Source organism: Lampris incognitus, chromosome 6, assembly GCF_029633865.1.
Source record: "Lampris incognitus isolate fLamInc1 chromosome 6, fLamInc1.hap2, whole genome shotgun sequence".
Classification (NCBI taxonomy): domain Eukaryota; kingdom Metazoa; phylum Chordata; class Actinopteri; order Lampriformes; family Lampridae; genus Lampris; species Lampris incognitus.
In genome coordinates, this window is record NC_079216.1 from 30,721,654 (window position 1) to 30,740,478 (window position 18,825).

An 18,825-nucleotide genomic window follows, 5' to 3' on the forward strand; every position below is an offset into this window, starting at 1 on the left:
GTGTGTGTGTGTGCGCGCGCGTGTCCCACCCAGATGTGAGCAACATCATTAACAGTGGAAGTGTCATCATGGGTAAATGGGGCAGTCCATCTCTGTCAGCTTAGCTTTTCACCTGCCCCTCCTGCTGTTAGCCCCCCCCCACCCCCACCCCACCCCCCCACACACACACACACACTACAGATGGCAAATCAACTAAAAGGCCCCTCGCAGATGCTTTGTCTGTAAATACACTAGCATATACGCATAAGTGGCATTGCCGCTTGCTGGTACAAGACCAATTTGCACTCCTCAAATCAACACAACGCCAAAGGTATGAATGGGCAGATGCACACCAGATGCTTCCATAGATGATGAATCTTTTCATCTGTGTGCTGTTGCTTGTTTTAGCTGTGGATATTGCACTGGCTGTGTGATTGTGGATATTGCACTGGCTGTGTGATTCTGGATATTGAACTGCAGTGTGATCGTGGATATTGCACTGGCTGTGCGCACCCTTTGAGTCCAGCGTTGCCATACTGTTTCCACATTTAATGTAGTTTAAAGTGCAGTTTATTGATTTATTTTATTTGCATCTGTTAAAAATCTAATTGGGCTTTTGTACTATATGGTGTGACCGACATATTATTCTTGTGGTAGTAGTATCTGTCAACTTGTTTTCCTTGCACCACTTGTGAGGTCTTGTCCCAACACGTATTGAATATAATGTCGAGTCTGATGTGGAGAACATTTACTGTACATACACATGTTTGTGATTTCTCCATGGAAGTCAATAGAGATGTATAACAAGAAGAAACTTCACGTTAATTACATCATATTTACCCGAATGAGAGGTTAACCTAAAAAACTATTTCAGGGTAATTATAATCCTTCAAAAATAAATGCCTGTGCAGAAAAACCTGCTGAGATAGGCTCCAGCATTCCCACGACCCTGAGAGCAGGATAAGCGGTTCAGATACTGGATGGATGGATGGATGGATGGATGGATGGATTTAAATGTAAGAGAGTCCAGGCTATGAAGACCATTTCTGAACTATTGATTTATTTTGATATAAATGTCACATATCTTGTAAGATGTCCCCCCCTTTTTTTTTCCCCTCCCCAATTGTACTTGGCCAATCACCCTGCTCTCTGAGCCATCCCGGTCGCTGCTCCACCTCCTCTGCTGATCCAGGGAGGGCTGCAGACTACCACGTCTCCTCCGCGTGTCGGTAGGCAACGCAATAGACGGCTATGCTACCCGGACCTGGTTATTGTTAATACTTTTTAGACAATAGCAGCAGTTACAGAAGATGGTTCACTGGAGAGAAAAAAATGAAGTGCTAGAATATTTTATATTGCTGTGCTTTCCTTGAGCCCTTTACTCAAGTGCTTTGCCCTGCTGTGTAGAGTTGGTAACATCAGCTGGCCACGTATTGAGATGTTATAACTTCTGGCTACAAGAGACGCAGCTGAACTTTGACTATAAATGGAGCACTGATGCTACTATGAGGCGCTGCCTTCATACTATCCATAAATACTAAATAAACATGATTTAACTTACCCTTTATGCACCTTGCCAATAATGCCAATGCAAATTTTTAATCTTTCTTAGAATCAAGTTATAGAGTCATCGTCTGGCCAGCTAACAACTGCATTTTATTTTTGCAGGGTCCATACTCTCCAAAATAAAGAGCATGGAAGAAAAGAAGACAACAGTTTTGAAGTGGTGTCCCTCTCTCAGGATGCCACCCCTTCACCTCTCCCTCCAGACTCCACAGCAGGAAGGGGCCTGTCTGGAGCCACACCCCCCTCCACTCTGAGGATAATCTGCCCAAAACAGTAAACACAAGTGTGTGTGTGTGTGTGTGTGTGTGTGTGTGTGTGTGTGTGTGTGTGTGTGTGTGTGTGTGTGTGTGTGTGTGTGTGTGTGTGTGTGTTTGGTGACTTGAGACAGGAATGTGTGTATGAAGAAGCGCATACACAAGACAGCTGAGCACAGCCACAGATAAAAGACACACCACTGAAGAAGATACTATATGTCATGATTTCTTTATGCCTAATGATAATGAGAGGCCCGACAGCCTTTAAAGCAGCATGTATGCACGCACACACATACACACCACACACACACACACACCACACACACACCACACACACACACACACACACACACAGCACAGAGCTCTGTAGGTCTTTACTTAATGAGCCTCAAATGTTTCTCTCCCCTACTGAGCTGAGGCGGGTGGGGGCATAGAGGTGTGGAGAGAATGAAGATTAAAAGATACAGGGGGAGGAGGACAGAAAAGGAAGAAGGACACACTGGGCGAGAGAGGAAGGAGAAGCGTAAATCGAGGATATGCGAAGATGAGATGGATGGAGAGATGAGGGGAACAGTGGAGGGCAGACAAACAAAATGTGTCATTTGACATGTCCAGACGAATTATCTGTGTGTGTGTGTGTGTGTGTGTGTGTGTGTGTGTGTGTGTGTGTGTGTGTGTGTGTGTGTGTGTATCGCTGGTTATGACGATGTCGATATTGTACTGCTGTGAGCCGTGGGGGCGAGTTTTCCTTTTTCCACTGATGTTGGAACTCTTTTATTAATCTGAATACTAAGGAGGGAGAGAAAGCCGGCATGGTTCTATCATCACCTTGAAAAGACGAAGAAGAAGAAGAAGGAGGAGGAGGAGGAGGAGGAGGAGGAGGAGGAGGAGGAGGAGGAGAAGAAGAAGAGTTCCGCATTCAGATTGAAAGAGAGCTGTCTCTATCGTAAGTTGTTGACAATAAAAAGGAAAACTTGCATCCGGGTAGCGTAGCAGTCCGCTCCGTTGCCTACCAACCTCCGGCTTGGTCAGGCGTCCTTACAGACACAATTGGCCATGTCTGCAGGTGGGAAGTCGGATGTGGGTATTTGCCCTGGTCGCTGCACTAGCGCCTCCTCTGGTCGGACGGGGCACTCCCAGATCGGCAGAGAAGGGGTGGAGCAGCAATACAATTGGGGAGAAAAAGGGGGAAAACTGAAGGAAAACTTGGCTTGTCTAGCTTTGGTCCACTCTCCCGAGCTGATACTAAAACAAACTCCCTTCCTATCCCTTCATATGAAAAAGTGCAGTTTTGTTTTTGACTATTTAAATCAATAGGCACACGTGTTTACGAAGTGTAGAAAGAGAGGACTAGAGATGTCTTTGTGTACCTTATCATCTAATTGTTGATTATGGCAGGCTTTGTTTTTTAAAGAGAGTGCATGGTTAAATGAGATGGGGGGGGGGGTAAGAGAAAGATGGGATGACTGCAGCAGAGGTTGACAGCTTCAGGACCGCTTTGCTTAAGCCTGATGAACCGCCAATTTATTCTCCAAGACAATTTCTCACCGTGAGCTTTTAGTTCATTAGAGATTTGGCTGCTTCGCTTTGATTTCACTTTACTGAGAGCAGCATATTCATCATGGCTGAACAACAGCTTTGTAACAGATACACAGCACAACCAGCTCGGACTTGTGCTGCGATGGAAGGACAGGCTGCAAATTCAGCTTTAAAACAGCACATGGCGAACACCAAGGAGAGTTTTTCGGTGAAAGCTTCTATATGACTCTGGTACACCATGCAAAGTTTATTAAATAGAACAGCAACATTATGCATTTACTCAATCTCTTTTGAGATAATTTATTCAAAAGTTCACCATTTACAAATGATTCATCAGGGTCGATGCAAACATGGTCCGCACTGTCATATTGTTGATAGGGCTATGTCCTTTACCTGCTCAAATGTGCGCATGCACACACACACACACACACACACACACACACACACACACACACACACACACACACACACACACACACACACACACACACACACACACACACACACAATTACATAGAGCTGTTCCCGAACCTACTTGCCAGTTGTTCTGTATTTATTCTTTACTTTAGGCATCCTAAATTGAATTAAAGCTATAATGTTACCGCTAGAGCCACAAAAGTAGCCTCTCGTCTTTAACACATGATAACACATACACAAGTATTTGTAATTTCCCAAATTTTAATTAGACACAGCTCACTGGGTTTGTATTTTACAGGTGCTTTAAACCCAAAGGCAAATTAAAATACAAGTACCAGTTTGCCTTGAGGAAGAAAACTATGTGGTCTTTCAAGGGCCCGCTCACCCTGGGCCTGCTCACTCCATGCTCTTTGATGGGAACTCCATAAGTGTGACATGTCCCACCATTGTGATTTGTAGCTCCTGTAGCTGGTGGGGTGCTTTTATGCTGCATCCCATGGCCCAGTTGATCAGGGGGAAATAACATGTACCTCCTTCCACGTTATGGTTCCCCAGAGAAACCTGCAGCTGGAAGACCGAAAAAGAAGCAGTCGGCTAGCTCCACATGCATTGGAGGATGCATGTGGATGTCCAACCCTGTCCAACAATGGTCAGTGCAATAGGGGGACCTAAGAAAAATAGAGAATTGGACATGTCAGTTTGGGACGAGAAAAAGGGGGAAAAAAGGGATTTCCACAAGGGGTCTGGTGACTGGTAATTATTCACCAGTTAATCATCCATCCATCCATCATCCAAACCGCTTATCCTGCTCTCAGGGTCGCGGGATGCTGGAGCCTATCCAGCAGTCATTGGTCGGCAGGCGGGGAGACACCCTGGACAGGCCGCCAGGCCATCACTCTCACACACACACACACACACACACACACACACACACACACAAACACACACACACACACACCTAGGGACAATTTAGTACGGCCGATTCACCTGACCTGCATGTCTTTGGACTGTGGGAGGAAACCGGAGCACCCGGAGGAAACACACGCAGACATGGGGAGAACATGCAAACTCCACACAGAGCACGACCCGGGACAACCCCCAAGGTTGGACTACCCGAGGACCTCGAACCCAGGACCTTCTTGCTGTGAGGCGACCGTGCTAACCACTGTGCTACCATGCCACCCAATTAATCATTCATCCATCCATCCGTCCATCTGACACGATCACTGGCGGCCAACAGGTGTGACATTTTCCTGTCAGCCTGCCATTAGCTGGTATGAGGAGCACCTGCGCACTGGTTGGCCTGTGATTGGGTGCACCTGTGCTGGGAACTATTTGACCGAGTGCTTTGCAGACATATCGTCGAGTCTTGGAGAAACTTAGCGTCGGTCTGCGAAAGCCCACGTCTCCTGACCCCTCGTCTGCCTCCTCTGTGTGAGAGTGTTTCCTGTTTCGTATTGTAATGTGCATGGATAAGTAGACACGTTGGTCATTGACTAATGGCCGACTGGTTAACGTTGTCGCTTGCGGAGTGGGAGACGTGGGTTCGCGTCCCGGCTGTGGCGACGGTTCTCGGTCTGCCCCCCCCCCCCGAATTCGCTACAGTGTTTTATGTTTATTCTTGTTTTCATTTTTGCCTGCCCTGTTTGGCAGTGGCTTTTTGGTTATTGTGTGTTTGCCGAAGTCCAGTAAAGCGACTTGGTACTAACCAACTGCCTCTTCTCTGCGACTGGATCCAAACGCATGGCGTTACAGCAAGACTCGACCAGACGTGGAGCCAGCAGAGTTAGAGCAGTTGCACGTCGCCGTTACCGCCCAAGGTGCTAATCTGGGCGAAAAACAGTCGCCGAAGGCGAGCATCCACTCCACCTCCGGCCTTGTTGAGGAGATCCCGCCCCATGCTTCAGCAGCAGACAGCGTATCACTCCCAGCTGCAGCAGGTCCAGGCTCAACAGCAGCAGATGATGGCCGCCATCACCGACCTCGCCACCGCTCTCCAGGGGCAGCTGCCTACCCAGACAGCGCCACCTGTGTCGTCGACGCCCACCCCGACCGGTGTGGATCCAGCGGAGGAGTCGGTGTACCGGAGACAACGTAGGCCGAGCCCGGTGTCTGGGGGAGTGGCGGCGGCCTCCAGCAAGGGGTTGTTCGGTTGGATAACCAGCAGCCTGCCTCCCGGTCTGCTGGCCCTGAACCCTCTAGCCGCCATCCTGCCTACCGCCTGATAAACCGCCAATCGAGGGGTGGTGCCGAGCCGTCTCCAGCCCAGGACCCATTCTGGGGAACCCGCCTGGCCCGGGGAGGTCCCCGAGTCTCCACCAGTCCCATGTTCCTCGGCAGCCGGCCGACGTCCTGTCCGACTACCAGTCATCGGCCGACTCCGTCTACAGGTTCCTGTTGGGCTTGGCTGCCCGGGGCGCCTCCGAGGTCCGTTCCCCCTGCGCTGCCACGCCGCCTCCGAGTTCAGCTAGCCCCGTGCTTTGCAGACATACCTCGTCGAGTCTTCGAGAAGCTTCACGTCGGTCTGCGGAGGCCCGTGTCTCCTGAACCCTTGTCTGTCCCCTCTGTGTGAGGGAGTGTTTCTTGTGTTTCGTATTTTATGTTTATTCTTGTTTGGCAGTGTTTTTTTGGATATTGTGTGTTTGTCGAAGTCCAGTTAAGTGACTTGGTACTTACCAACTGCCTCTTCTCTGCAATTGGATCCAAACACACGGCGTTACACCATCCATCCATTACCCGAACCGCTTATCCTGCTCTCAGGGTAATGCCTGTCAAGTTGGCTCACTTCAAAATGACTTGCTCTCTACCCTGTTTGTTTTTGTCCTGGTTATATTAATTGTAGACAGTGCAGCAGTCTTGGAAAGTGAGAGGATGCCTGAGGAGCGGAGAAATACACTGGTACCGATTTTCAAGAACAAGGGCGATGTGCAGAACTGTATCAACTACAGCGGTATAAAGTTGGGACGATATGGGAAATAATAGAAGCTAGAAAATGATAGAAGCTAGGTTAAGAGGAGAGGTGATGATTAGTGAGCAGCAGTATGGTTTCATGCCAGGAAACCGCACCACAGATGCGTTGTTTGCTTTGAGAATGTTGATTGAGAAGGTCAGAAGGAGTTACATTGTGTCTTTGTAGATTTAGAGAAAGCATATGACAGGGTGCTGAGAGAGGAGGTGTGGTATTGTATGAGGAAGTCGGGAGTTTCAGAGAATATGTAGGAGTGGTGCAGGATATGAATGAGGGAAGTGTGACAGTGGTCAGGTGTGCGGTTGGAATGACAGATGGGGTGGAGGTGGGATTACATCAAGGATCGGCTCTGAGCCCTTTCTTGTTTGCAATGGTGATGGACAGGTTGACGGACAAGATCAGGCAGGAGTCTCCATGGACAATGATGTTCGCGGATGACTTTGTGATCTGTAGCGAGAGTAGGGTGCAGGTTGAAAGCCTGGAGAGGTGGAGGTATGCACTGGAGAGAAGAGGAATGAAAGTCAGTTTGGAGCAAGACAGAATACCTGTGCGTGAATGAAAGGGAGGACAGTGGAATGGTCAGGATGCAAGGAGTGGAGGTGATGAAGGCAAATGAGTTTAAATACTTGGGGTCAACTGTCCAAAGTAACGGGGCGTGCAGGAGAGAGGTGAAGAAGAGAGTACAGGCAGGGTGGAGTGGGTGGAGAAAAGTGTCAGGAGTGATTTGTGACAGAAGGGTACCAGCGAGAGTGAAAGGGAAGGTTTACAAGATGGTTGTGAGACCAGCTATGTTGTGTGTCGGACATTCTTGTGTAAGAAGTGGGGTTGTTGTGAAGAATCTAGTGTGTCGTGTTCTGTGCCTGCCACGTCTCACTCTCAGCCTTCACCGCTGGCTAGCAGAAATGCGAACAGGAGAGCCTAGCTCGTTAGTCTCTCTGCCAGTACACAGCCTCTCCAACAGCAAGCCCTATGTAGTGCCTCCTCGTGGCGACACACAGTAACTGGGTACACCTTGGACCCTGGCTGAACTACAAGGGACTCGGAGGAGGTCTGGCCCCTAGAAGTGCAGTACGCAGGCCCACCGGTGTGTGGATATTCCCTGATGCCCATGAACCAGCCCCCAGCAAGGGTTAAATAGCACCACTGCCTAGCGGACACCTCGGGAGAGGATTGGGCTACGGGAGTAAACCCCTACAGAAAAAGCAACATCTACAGTGCTGTTTTTTGTTTGTTTTTTCTCCTTGCGCTTTTGTACCCGTTAAAATCGGAGTACTGCTGGCGTCGTGTGTGTGGCTGCCGCTTCTCTCCCTCGTAGCCCTCCCTTCCCATACGCCCCTGTATGTCTGTGTTATGTTTATCTGTTGTCTTGTTTCACCGCCGTTTATTGTAAAGCGACTTTGAGTGTTAGAAAAACGCTATGTGAGTTTGATTTATTATCATCATTATATGGTTTGGAGACAGTGACACTGATGAAAAGACAGGAGGCGGAGCTGGAGGTGGCAGAGTTGAAGATTTTCATTGGGACTGATGGACAGGATTAGGAACGAGTATATTAGAGGGATAGCTCAGGTTGGACGGTTGGAGACAAAGCAAGAGAGGCAAGATTGAGATGGTTTGGAGATGCTGGGTATATTGAGAGAAGGATGCTGAATATGGAGCTGCCAGAAAAGAGGAAGGCCAAAGAGGAGGTTTATGGATGTGGTGAGGGCGGACATGCAGGTGGCTGGTGTGGCAGAGGACAGGAAGAGATGGAAACGGAGGATCCGCTGTGGCGCCCCCTAAGGGGAGAAACCAAAAGTAGTAGTAGATATTAATTGTAGACAGTCATTTAATAGCTCGCTGACATTGCGTGACTTCTTGAGAGGTATTAATTTGCACAGCTTCAAATGGACGATAATTTCCCCATTAACAGTCCCACCAACCTCACTCTGTCACCTGCAATGCATCAGTTACATGTCAGGAACCAAATTGTTGCATCAGGCAACTGAGGCGTTCAAAATGTTACATATGCTGTTGCCGAGCCAAACAGAGGACCGGTAATATGAGCAGATGACCTACTGAATCTACTTTCTTGTCAGCCTAATTTCTGTCTCCACACTCTGTCTGCCTAGGTCTCTTTTTTCTCCTCAGCATCCAACTCCTGACTGCCACAATTGGTGTGAACAGCACACAACAACCTTGATGTGAACAAACACACAAGCTTGCTGCCTCTCACATTGCTTCTTTCTCCTCTGCCTCCTCCCTCTTTTGGTTTCTATCACTTTTTATTATTTTCTTTCTCTGTTTTTTCCAAACCCCTTTCTTCCACTCATGGGGCGTGCACCAACAAACACTTCAGCCTATCACCACACATAAACAACCCTACCTGTGTGACTCGCACGGACCAAACATTTCGTACACACACACAAAGGCATACAGAACCCTTCCAACAAATGCTCAGGGACACGTAAAGCTACTGAAATGTCAATCACCTGAGGCAAGCACACAGCTCCAGAGATGCACACACATATACTCTACCCCCTGCCCAACACACACGTATACTCTACCCCCTGCCCAACACGTGTTCTCTGTGCCGGTCTGGGCTCCAGCTCCAATTACATGGTGGCTGTGGCAGCAGGGCCCTAAATGGGCTGTAACACTGAACAGGCATGTCTGTCATGGAGCACACAGTAGGAGGAAAGGAGGAGAGAAGAGGGAGACAGGAGCGGGGGCTCGGTGGTGGAGGAGGAGGCAGGCGGAGAGCGTTGAGGAAAGGATGAAAAGGAAGCAGGAAAAGAGGGAGAATAAAATGAGAAAGCTTAGAAAGAAGAAGAGAGCGGTAGAGAAAAAAGGGTGTAAGGGGAATGAAAAGATTGAGAATGAGGGAGGAGGAGGTGGAGAGAGTGCACCCACCCGCTGCCACAGGCCTGTAAAGACTCCCAACAGCAATGGAGGACAACGAAGTCAAAGAGCAGGATAGAGGGGAGAAAGGAGTGACAGGGAAAAAGGAACAAGGATAATTAAGTGCAGTTTATTTGAATTCGCAGCCATTAAATCATTTCAGCTTCCTCTTCACGCGGTAACAGCTCTCCCTGGCAGCTCCTTCAAAACAGGAATCACCATCTCAAGTGACGATGCTGAAACAAAAACCAGACAACAGTGCTAATTTTACATCCTTTCTCTCTTTTTGATTTGAATTGTAACCCCCCCGCCTCTAAACAGTATGCTTTTACTTCACATTGCCATACACAGTGTTACTGTTTTTGTACCTTGTTAATTCGTAACCCAACACTATCAAGCATAACGAGTAACTCAATACCGGGGTGTCCGGTGTCCGGGTGGTGTAGCGGTCTATTCCGTTGCCTACCAACAAAGTAGGCATGGTTTGAATCCCCGTGTTACCTCCGGCTTGGTCGGGTGTCCCTACAGACACAATTGGCCGTGTAGGCAGGTGGGAAGCCAAATGTGGGTATGTGTCCTGGTCACTGCACTAGCGCCTCCTCTAGTCAGTCAGGGTGCCTGTTCGGGGGGAAGGGATAATTGGGGGAATAGCGTGATCCTCCCATGCACTACGTCCCCCTGGTGAACCTCCTCACTGTCAGGTGAAAAGAAGCGGCTGGTGACTCCACATGTATTGGAGGATGTGGTAGTCTGCAGCCCTCCCGGGATCGGCAGAGGGGGTGAAGCAGTGACCGGGACGGTTCGGAGGGGTGGGGTAATTGGCCAGATACAATTGGAGAGAAAAAAAGGGTGGGGGGATAACTTAATATCAATCTGAGAATAGTAATCAATGTTTATAATTTAGTGTTAGGTATCATAAATTAACAAAACTGTACCTATGTTAGGCCAGGATCTTCTCGGTATTTCATGTCAGTGCTGTTTTTTTACCCGTTCATCCACAGATGTAACAATTAGCTTTGAATTTCTCCATTTTTTTCCTTTTATTTATACCAGTAGATGCACTCTTTAGCATGCTTAAGGGCCACCCCTAAGTAAGAACAAGATCACCTTTGGGTGCATCAAGCATACCAACTTTCTCTCCTCTGAAAATGATCTTGTCTTGAATGCAAGATACTTCCTGGAAGTATCTTGGCATGATGGGCACGGTGGCCCAGTGGTTAGCACTGTTGCCTCACAGCAAGAAGGTCCTGGGTTCGAACTCCAGGCCGTCCCATGTCCTGTCTGTGTGGAGTTTGCATGCTCTTCTCGTGTCTGTGTGGGTTTCCTCCGGGTGCTCTGGTTTCCTCCCACCATCAAAAAGACATGCATGTTAGGGTTAATACTCCTGTCTGTCTGTGCCCCTGATTAAGACAATGGGAAGAAGAACTGGAGTTGGTCCCCAGGTGCTGCAGCTGCCCACTGCTCCTATACAAGAGGATGGGTTAAATGTTGAGGACAAATTTCATTGTAACCAAAAACAACTGTTAAATGACAAAATAAAGTGGCTTTCCTCTTCTTTCTTCTGGAATGAGTTGCAGAGCAGATCACTTGATATGTCCTTTCTTGATCTGTGGCTTTTTTCTGTAGCTTGTTGTCGTGTATTGTGGCAGAACAGATTGCGCTGAGTCTGTCTTTGGGCAAGAAGGAAAGGAAATAAGGAAAGAACTCAATCCTGTCAATAGTTTCCTTTTCAGTCTCTGTTGATGCCTTAACTGATGTCAGACATTAACAAGTCATCTTCGCTAAACATAAATTATATCCATGTCATACCTGTATAGTATCAGCGGCAGTAATATTATATAATAATTATTTTGCATGTCACATCTCTTCCAATCAACACATCATCCCCTATATTGTACTGTATATTCCCGGATGCTATATTTACTCCTGTGGGCATCTTCCACCACTGAAAAACTACAAGATGGTGTAGAAATCATATTTATGTAGTTTGCTTTGAAGAGATTGCTGTGGATCAGTTAGGAAAAATATCTGCATTTGTGCATTTTATTGAGCCATGTCAGGTCAGTAACTAACGTCAGCTTCCCATCTGTCTCCTATACAATAATCAGACTGCCTTTCCACGTCCACTGGGGTCATCATAGAGACTTGCACTCTTCATTTGTGGAGCTCCACCGATTTACGTTCTTGTTTTTTCTCGATTCAGAGCTCTCCTTCCAAGCTGTTTTCCGTTGGTATTTGCTCCACTGTCAATGGGCCCATAGTCTTTTCTCTGGTTATCTTTCAGTCAGCTTCATGGCTTTGAAATGCTTTTCTGCCCATCCATCGATGGCGTTTCAGAGGCTTTGTCCACTACCAGAAAAAAACAGTACTATTTTTTTCATATTTCTCGCCCTGGTTAGGCATCTGCCCTGCTGTTTTAGTTTGATTGTGCTGTATCAGTTTGTGCATCGAGATGCTGTAAATGTATTGAAATGTTACAGGCGTCATCCAAGTGAAATGGCATACAGATAGGGAGAGTCCCCTGGCTGCAGAGTTGCAGCTGCATACCACCGACTTCCCCCTCTCTTGTCTGTGTTACTAACAGAGATGATATTGAGGGTTTGCATAATAAACTTTGATTACACAAAACATTTTGAATGCTGAATGCCACTTGTTCGCAAGTTCAATGTGCATGACGGTAAACCTTCGATCAGCATAGTTAATGCTTCAAAAAGACCATACAAGGACAGCTGATGTGATATATACTTTATTAATCCCCATGGGGAAATTGTACTCTGTGTTTAACCCATCCTAGCTGTGTAGCTAGGAGCAGTGGGCAGCTGCAGCATCCGGGGACCAACTACAGTGCTTCTTTCCATTGCCTTGCTCAGGGGCACAGACAGGAGTATTAGCATGCATGTCTTTTTTTTTATGGTGGGGGAAACTGGAGCACCCAGAGGAAACCCACCGCAGACATGGGGAGAACATGCAAACTCCACACAGAGGACGACCTGGGACGACCCCCAAGATTGGACAGTTCGAACCTAGAACCTTCTTGCTGTGAGGTGACAGCACTAACCACTGCAGTTGATTTTGAGTATTGTGTGCAAAACAAAAAACGAAGTGAAAAGGATTTTTTTTTAAATTACAATTTCAGAACTCAAAGAGCTGCTGTCAGAACTGACATAAAGGTATTAACCAAAACATTAATGAAGTCTCACAAGTTGGGATATGGGAAAGTGCAGTGTGCTGGATTTTCGTCTTTATCGGATTGTTTTGCTTCATGCCTGCATTCCTCCTATTTGCATCTGCACAAAAATGTAGTCACACAACAGATTTTTTTTAAGAATTGACAAAAAGGGAATAAATTCTCTTATTGGTTTCAATTTATCTGAGCCACTAATAGCAGTTCTACCTCAACTCAAATGTATATTAATAGGCTATATTTATTTCAAAATACAGTGTATCTTAAAATAAGATGAGTATGATTATGCAGTTGGCCTATTGATGGCCAAATTATATTAATTTAGACCCAAATGTATTTATTTTTCTTTGATTTTACAACTATTATTTCTGTGAGGCAGACGAATGATTACTGGACATTGCCCTCTTCTAAATAGGCGGTTGATCGGTTGGACGGTTATGTGTTTTCAAGTGAATCAGGTCTGCGCAGCGCTCGCATTTTGATCACACCCACAAATAAATACAAAATAAGGGAAAATTAGTGAATGCCACGAGACATTTTAAATTATTTGTACTCATTGCATGAGGCCTTGCATTTCTAACCTGTTCTACACTTTAAAGGGCTTCATCAGCAGCCTTTTCATGCCTCAACCTTTCATAGAACTGTTATCTACTTTTTCCAACATTCTTTCATTTTGTTCGCCCTTACACTATACAGAGAGGACTGCATGGGCATTTCAACCGCTCAACTGTTTTATTGAGCTCAATGCAGCTTCCTTACCACTCGACAGCAGATTGCAGACAATCCTCATCCATGTGTCACTATCAAGGGTCTGCTTAAAGACACACCTTACCAAATTAGGTTTGGTACAAATTGAGAGTAGTTTACCCTACCTGTGTGCCTGTTTTGTTTTTTGTTTTTGTTAATTTTTTTTGTACCTGTATGTAGGCTATGTCCAGTATGTATATGTGAATGTTAGGGTTTGATAATGTGCACACCTGTAGATCTAAGTGTGTGTGTGTGTGAGAACATGTGGGCATGCAGGCCTGTATCTGTGTGTGTGTGTGTGGGGGGGGGGCACATGTTTATGTGTGCATCCCACCTGGCTGTGACTTGTCTCAGGTGTCCAATGTATTTGTAGTGTTATCACACTAACAGCTGTTCCATTCATCTCCCAGTCCCTCTCACTGTCTTCACCAATTTTTCTTTTTTCTCTTCTCACATTGATCCTCTCTCGATCCTCTCTCCCTCTCGCTCTCTCTCTCTTTCTCTCTCTCCTATCTTTGATAGCTTTCATTTTTCCTTTAGTTTGTTTTTCTCTCTCCTTGTTCTTTCACTCAATCACTTTATCTCTCCTTTCTTATCCACCATTTCTCCTCTTCCTCGTCTCATAGGACCCTCTGTTTTTATTTCCCCCTTTTACTATCTGTCTCTGTTTTCTTCTTTCCTTCCCGGTCTTTCGTCCACATGTCTTTCATCTGTGTCTTTTGGTTGGTCTTTGTTATTCACGCTCTCTTTTTGGTACGTCTGCTGTCCTTTCAATTCGTCTGTCTGCTTGTCTCTTTGTTTATCTCTGTTTATTCTGTCTATTTGTTAGTTGTTGCCTTTTTCTGCTGTCTTTCCTGTTTCTCCAAGGTTGGATCTTGGATGTAGATCTTTTTTTTCTTCTTCTTCTTTTCTCATTTTCCAAGGGATGGGGGTGGGCTTCATGCTCACTTTCTTTCTGAGTACTTACTAAATGGCCACTAATACTAGCAATTCAGGAATCCCACATATTTGGCTGTCCTGTGAGGTTTGTGAGCTGGAATATTAAAGGTATGGGGAGCCCTATTAAGAGATCGAAGGTATTTACTCCTTTGAAATGACTTAAAGCTGGCCTAGTGTTTCTGCAGGAGATCCATGTGCATATGAAAGACCAGGTCAGACAAAAATGCCCATGGGTATTTGAGGTGTTTCACCCAAAATTCAACTCTAAAGCCAGAGGGGTTATGATTTGAATTAGCAAGTCAATTCAGTTCAGATATTTCATTGACTCGGATACATTGTCTCTTATTTCCATTTTATTAGCTAATATTTATGTCACAATTGTAATGACCCTTACTTTATGAATAAGCTGTTTGACTGTCTCTCTTCATTAAATAACAACCTCCTTATATTTGGAGGGGACATGAATTGCATAATTGAGCCCAATCTAGACTGCTCTAATCCCTGAACCATGACCCCATCATTAATGTTGAGATCAGTTTCTGATTTCATGTCAAAGAATGGTTGCATTGATCCTTGGAGATTCTGTAACCCCCATATCAAGGAATATTCCTTCTTTTCACACGTGTCAGTCTTTCTCTCGGATTGATTTCATTGATGCCAAACTAATTTCCAGTGTGCTGAGTGTGTTTACCGTTGAATAGCATCCTATTGTTATCTCTGATCATGCCCCTCTTTCTTTGGATATTCAGTTTTCCCCACAACCCTGGTACTCAGCATTATGGAGGTTCAATACTTTGCTTTTGTCAGATGATAAAGTCAGTAAATGTATCGCAGCCTCAGTTGATGATTTTATTGCTATAAATCAGAATAAGATGGAACATGTCTCTTGCTCACTACAGTGGGAATCACTGAAAGTATACCTATGGGGTCAAATGAATAAAACCTGTAAACCCAAACTGGAGTGCTCTATTAACATTAGCAAACTGGATCAACAACTTGCTACTTGCCCCTCTCCCAGTTTACTCAAATGTTGTGTTGATTTACAGGCTGAATTTGATCTCATCACAACCACTGATGCAGAGCACCTTCTTTTGCGTTCATGCTCCACATATTACGAGCATGACGATAAGACAACCAGGCTCCTGGCTCACCAACTACATCACCAGGCAGCCTCTCATATGATCCCTCAGATAAAAGATTCATCAGGTACATTGTATATTGACTCTACCGCCATCAACTCTAGCTTTTGCTCATTTTATTCTTCTTTAAATAAGTGTGATCTCCATGTGACACCACCAAAATGAATTCTTCCTTAGATAGTCTCAATTTCCCTGTTATAAACTCTGAGTTTGCTAAAGAACTTGATTCACCATTTACTGTAGAGAAAATCACCTTTGCTAGGAAAAGCATGCAAAACAATAAAGCTCCTGGCCCTGGTGGATTTCCAGTTACATTTTTTTTAAAGATTTCAGGCTAATCTGGCCCCATTTTTGCATTCTGTATATAAGAAATCACTGCAACAAGGCTCTCTCCCTCTACTTTAAGATGAGCCTCCATAAGGCTGCTTCTAAAGAACGACAAAGGCCTAAATATCTGCAGCTCTTACAGACCTCTCTCCCTAATAAATATGGATGCTAAGATATTAGCTAAGGCTCTGGCCCATCGCTTGGAAAATATCCTCCCAGCTATTGTTTTAGATGAACAAAACGGATTTATAAAGGGGCGCCAGCTGTTCTATAATGTCCATACCCTCTTAATATTATTTATTCTACAACTACCCCAACGACCCCCGAAGTAGTGTTCTCAGTCGATGCTGAAAAGTCATTCGACAGGGTTGAATGGGATTACTTGTTTACTGTACTAAGTAAATTCGGGCTGGGAAATGTATTTATTTCCTGGAGACACCTACTTCATACATCTTCACAAGCTAGTATCTCCACCAATGGCATTCAATCCAGTTTTTTCACTTTGTTTCGTGGCACCCGTAAGGGTTGTCCCTTAACCCCCTGTTGTTTGTGCTCGCAATAGAGCCCTTTTCAGTCTTTCTAAGGTCCTCTCCCATTTTTACTGGGATATCACTATTGGTCATGGAATTCAGGTTGTCACTTTATGCTGATGATTACTATTGTATGTCTCAGATCCAAAAAATATTATGCCAGGTATTCTAGCCATCCAAAGGAGTTGAAGCTAGTCAGGCTAGCTTCGTCTAGTCAGAAAGGCACGAACTGAGGAAGTCTCTTGGTTGAGAGGCGAAACGTCTTCACGGATATATACCAAGTCCAGTTGCACTCCTTTGGATAACCATGACCTTGATGAATGAGAACATTCACAGACACTATTCTATCCATCCTTCAGAGATTTTGCTCATTCTCGGGCTATAAAATAAATATCTCCAAGACTGAATGCTTTCCTATCAATGCTCCGGCATTACTGATATCCTTTTTAAAATTGAGCACCTCTGGCTTTAAATACCTGGGGATCGATGTCTCCAGAATATCAACCTCTCTGTTTTCTGCCAATTTCTCCCCTTTAGTGTCTAAAATGAATTCTGACCTTCAAAGATGGAGACGTTTACCGCTGTTAAAATTAACATCTTGCCCAAATTCCCGTTTCTGTTGCAATGTCTCCCCCTATTTCTGCCGAAACGTTGTTTTTTTTTGGGGGGGGGGGTTGTTTTGGGGTTTTTTTGGGGTTTTTTTTTTTTTTTTTTTTTTTTTAGAACAACTGATGGAGCTATTTCTAGCATTCTATTGTGTGGAAAGGCACCCAGAATCCATAAATGTGTACTTCAAAGATGCAAATTCAACGGTAGACTATCTCTCCCATATTTCCAACTGTATTGCTGAGTGGCACACATTCACAAAATTTCATGTTGGTTTAAATCAGCGGACCTGCTATGGTGTAAGTTAGAGGCACTGTCTTGTGTTTCATCATCGCTATTAACTTTCCTTACATCTTCTATTCCGACCAACCACTTTGGATTTACAAATAACTAAGTGGTAAGATCTACTCTCAAAGTCAGGTACCAATTCAGGAGGCATTTCAAATTTATTTCAGCATCTACTTCAGCACCCTTAATGAGGAATAATTTAGTTCAACCCACGTTTACAGACCCCACCTTGTCTATATGGCATAATAAAGGTCTGACATTTTTTAACGACCTGTATATGGATGGTATTTTTCGTAGCTTTGCAGATATATCAAGCGAATTTCATCTCTCACATTCTCATCTCTTTCGATGTTTTCAAATTAGACACTGCGTTAAATCTTTGTTTCCAACTTTTCCTTCCCCACCTCCGACTCAAATGTGGAATGAGTTTCTCAGCTCTGACCCCCTTCAAAAGTCACTCATGTCAAAGGTTTATGACAAACTCCTCTCCTATGACAGTTCACCAGCTACCAAAGTCAAGGCTGCCTGGGAGTGTGAACTCGGGTTGAACTTGGAGTACAACTGGTGGGACGGTGCTCTTAACAAAATTCACACGAACTCAACTTGTGCTCGTCTCACACTCACACAGTCCAAGGTATTATTTACGATTCATTTTTACAAAGCTAGATTGTCTCAAATTTATCTAGATATTACTGTTAGTTGTCACAAATGTCACGCTTCATCTTGCAGTCTGACCCATATGTTCTATTCTTTTCCATTATTATCTTGTTTTTGGCCGAACTACTTCAATACTATGTCAAAAATACTTTCGATCACTATAAATGTCTCTGCGTATTGTCATATTTGAGTTTCCAGAAGACTACAACTAATATACCTCCAAGCAATTGGATATTCTAGCTTTCACTTCCTTACTGGTAGTATGCCTTCTTCTTCACTGGAAGTCAACCAAAGCTCCCTTCAGCAGTCAGTGGATCTGTGATATCATGTCCTTTCAAAAGCCAGAGAATATTTAATATTCTGTGAAAGCTAATTCTGATAAGTTCTGTAAGTGGCAATCTTTTTTTGAGGTTCTTCAACTCTTCAATCTCTGTGCTGAATGACAGACCCCCCCAATTAATTCACTTATTTACTTATCGCTAGTTTACTTTGTTTTGCTTTGCTTTGCTTTGTTCTTTATAATATGAAAACACCTTTAGAAAGGCATAAAATATTACTTTTTTTAGCCATTGAGTTGCACAGGACTTCGATTGTATAACTATTATTACTGTGACTCTCATTGTTAAACTGACATTTTGTCTTCTCATGTTCTCGTGCGCCATATTTTCTAATGAAAATATATATATAAAAAAAAGGTTGGATGGAGATAGTCTTAGTCTAAGCTCATGAGGAGGAGGATTAAAAGAAGAAGTGGCAGAGGAGAGGGGGAGGAAGAGGAGAAGAGAAGGTAAAATACAGAGCACGT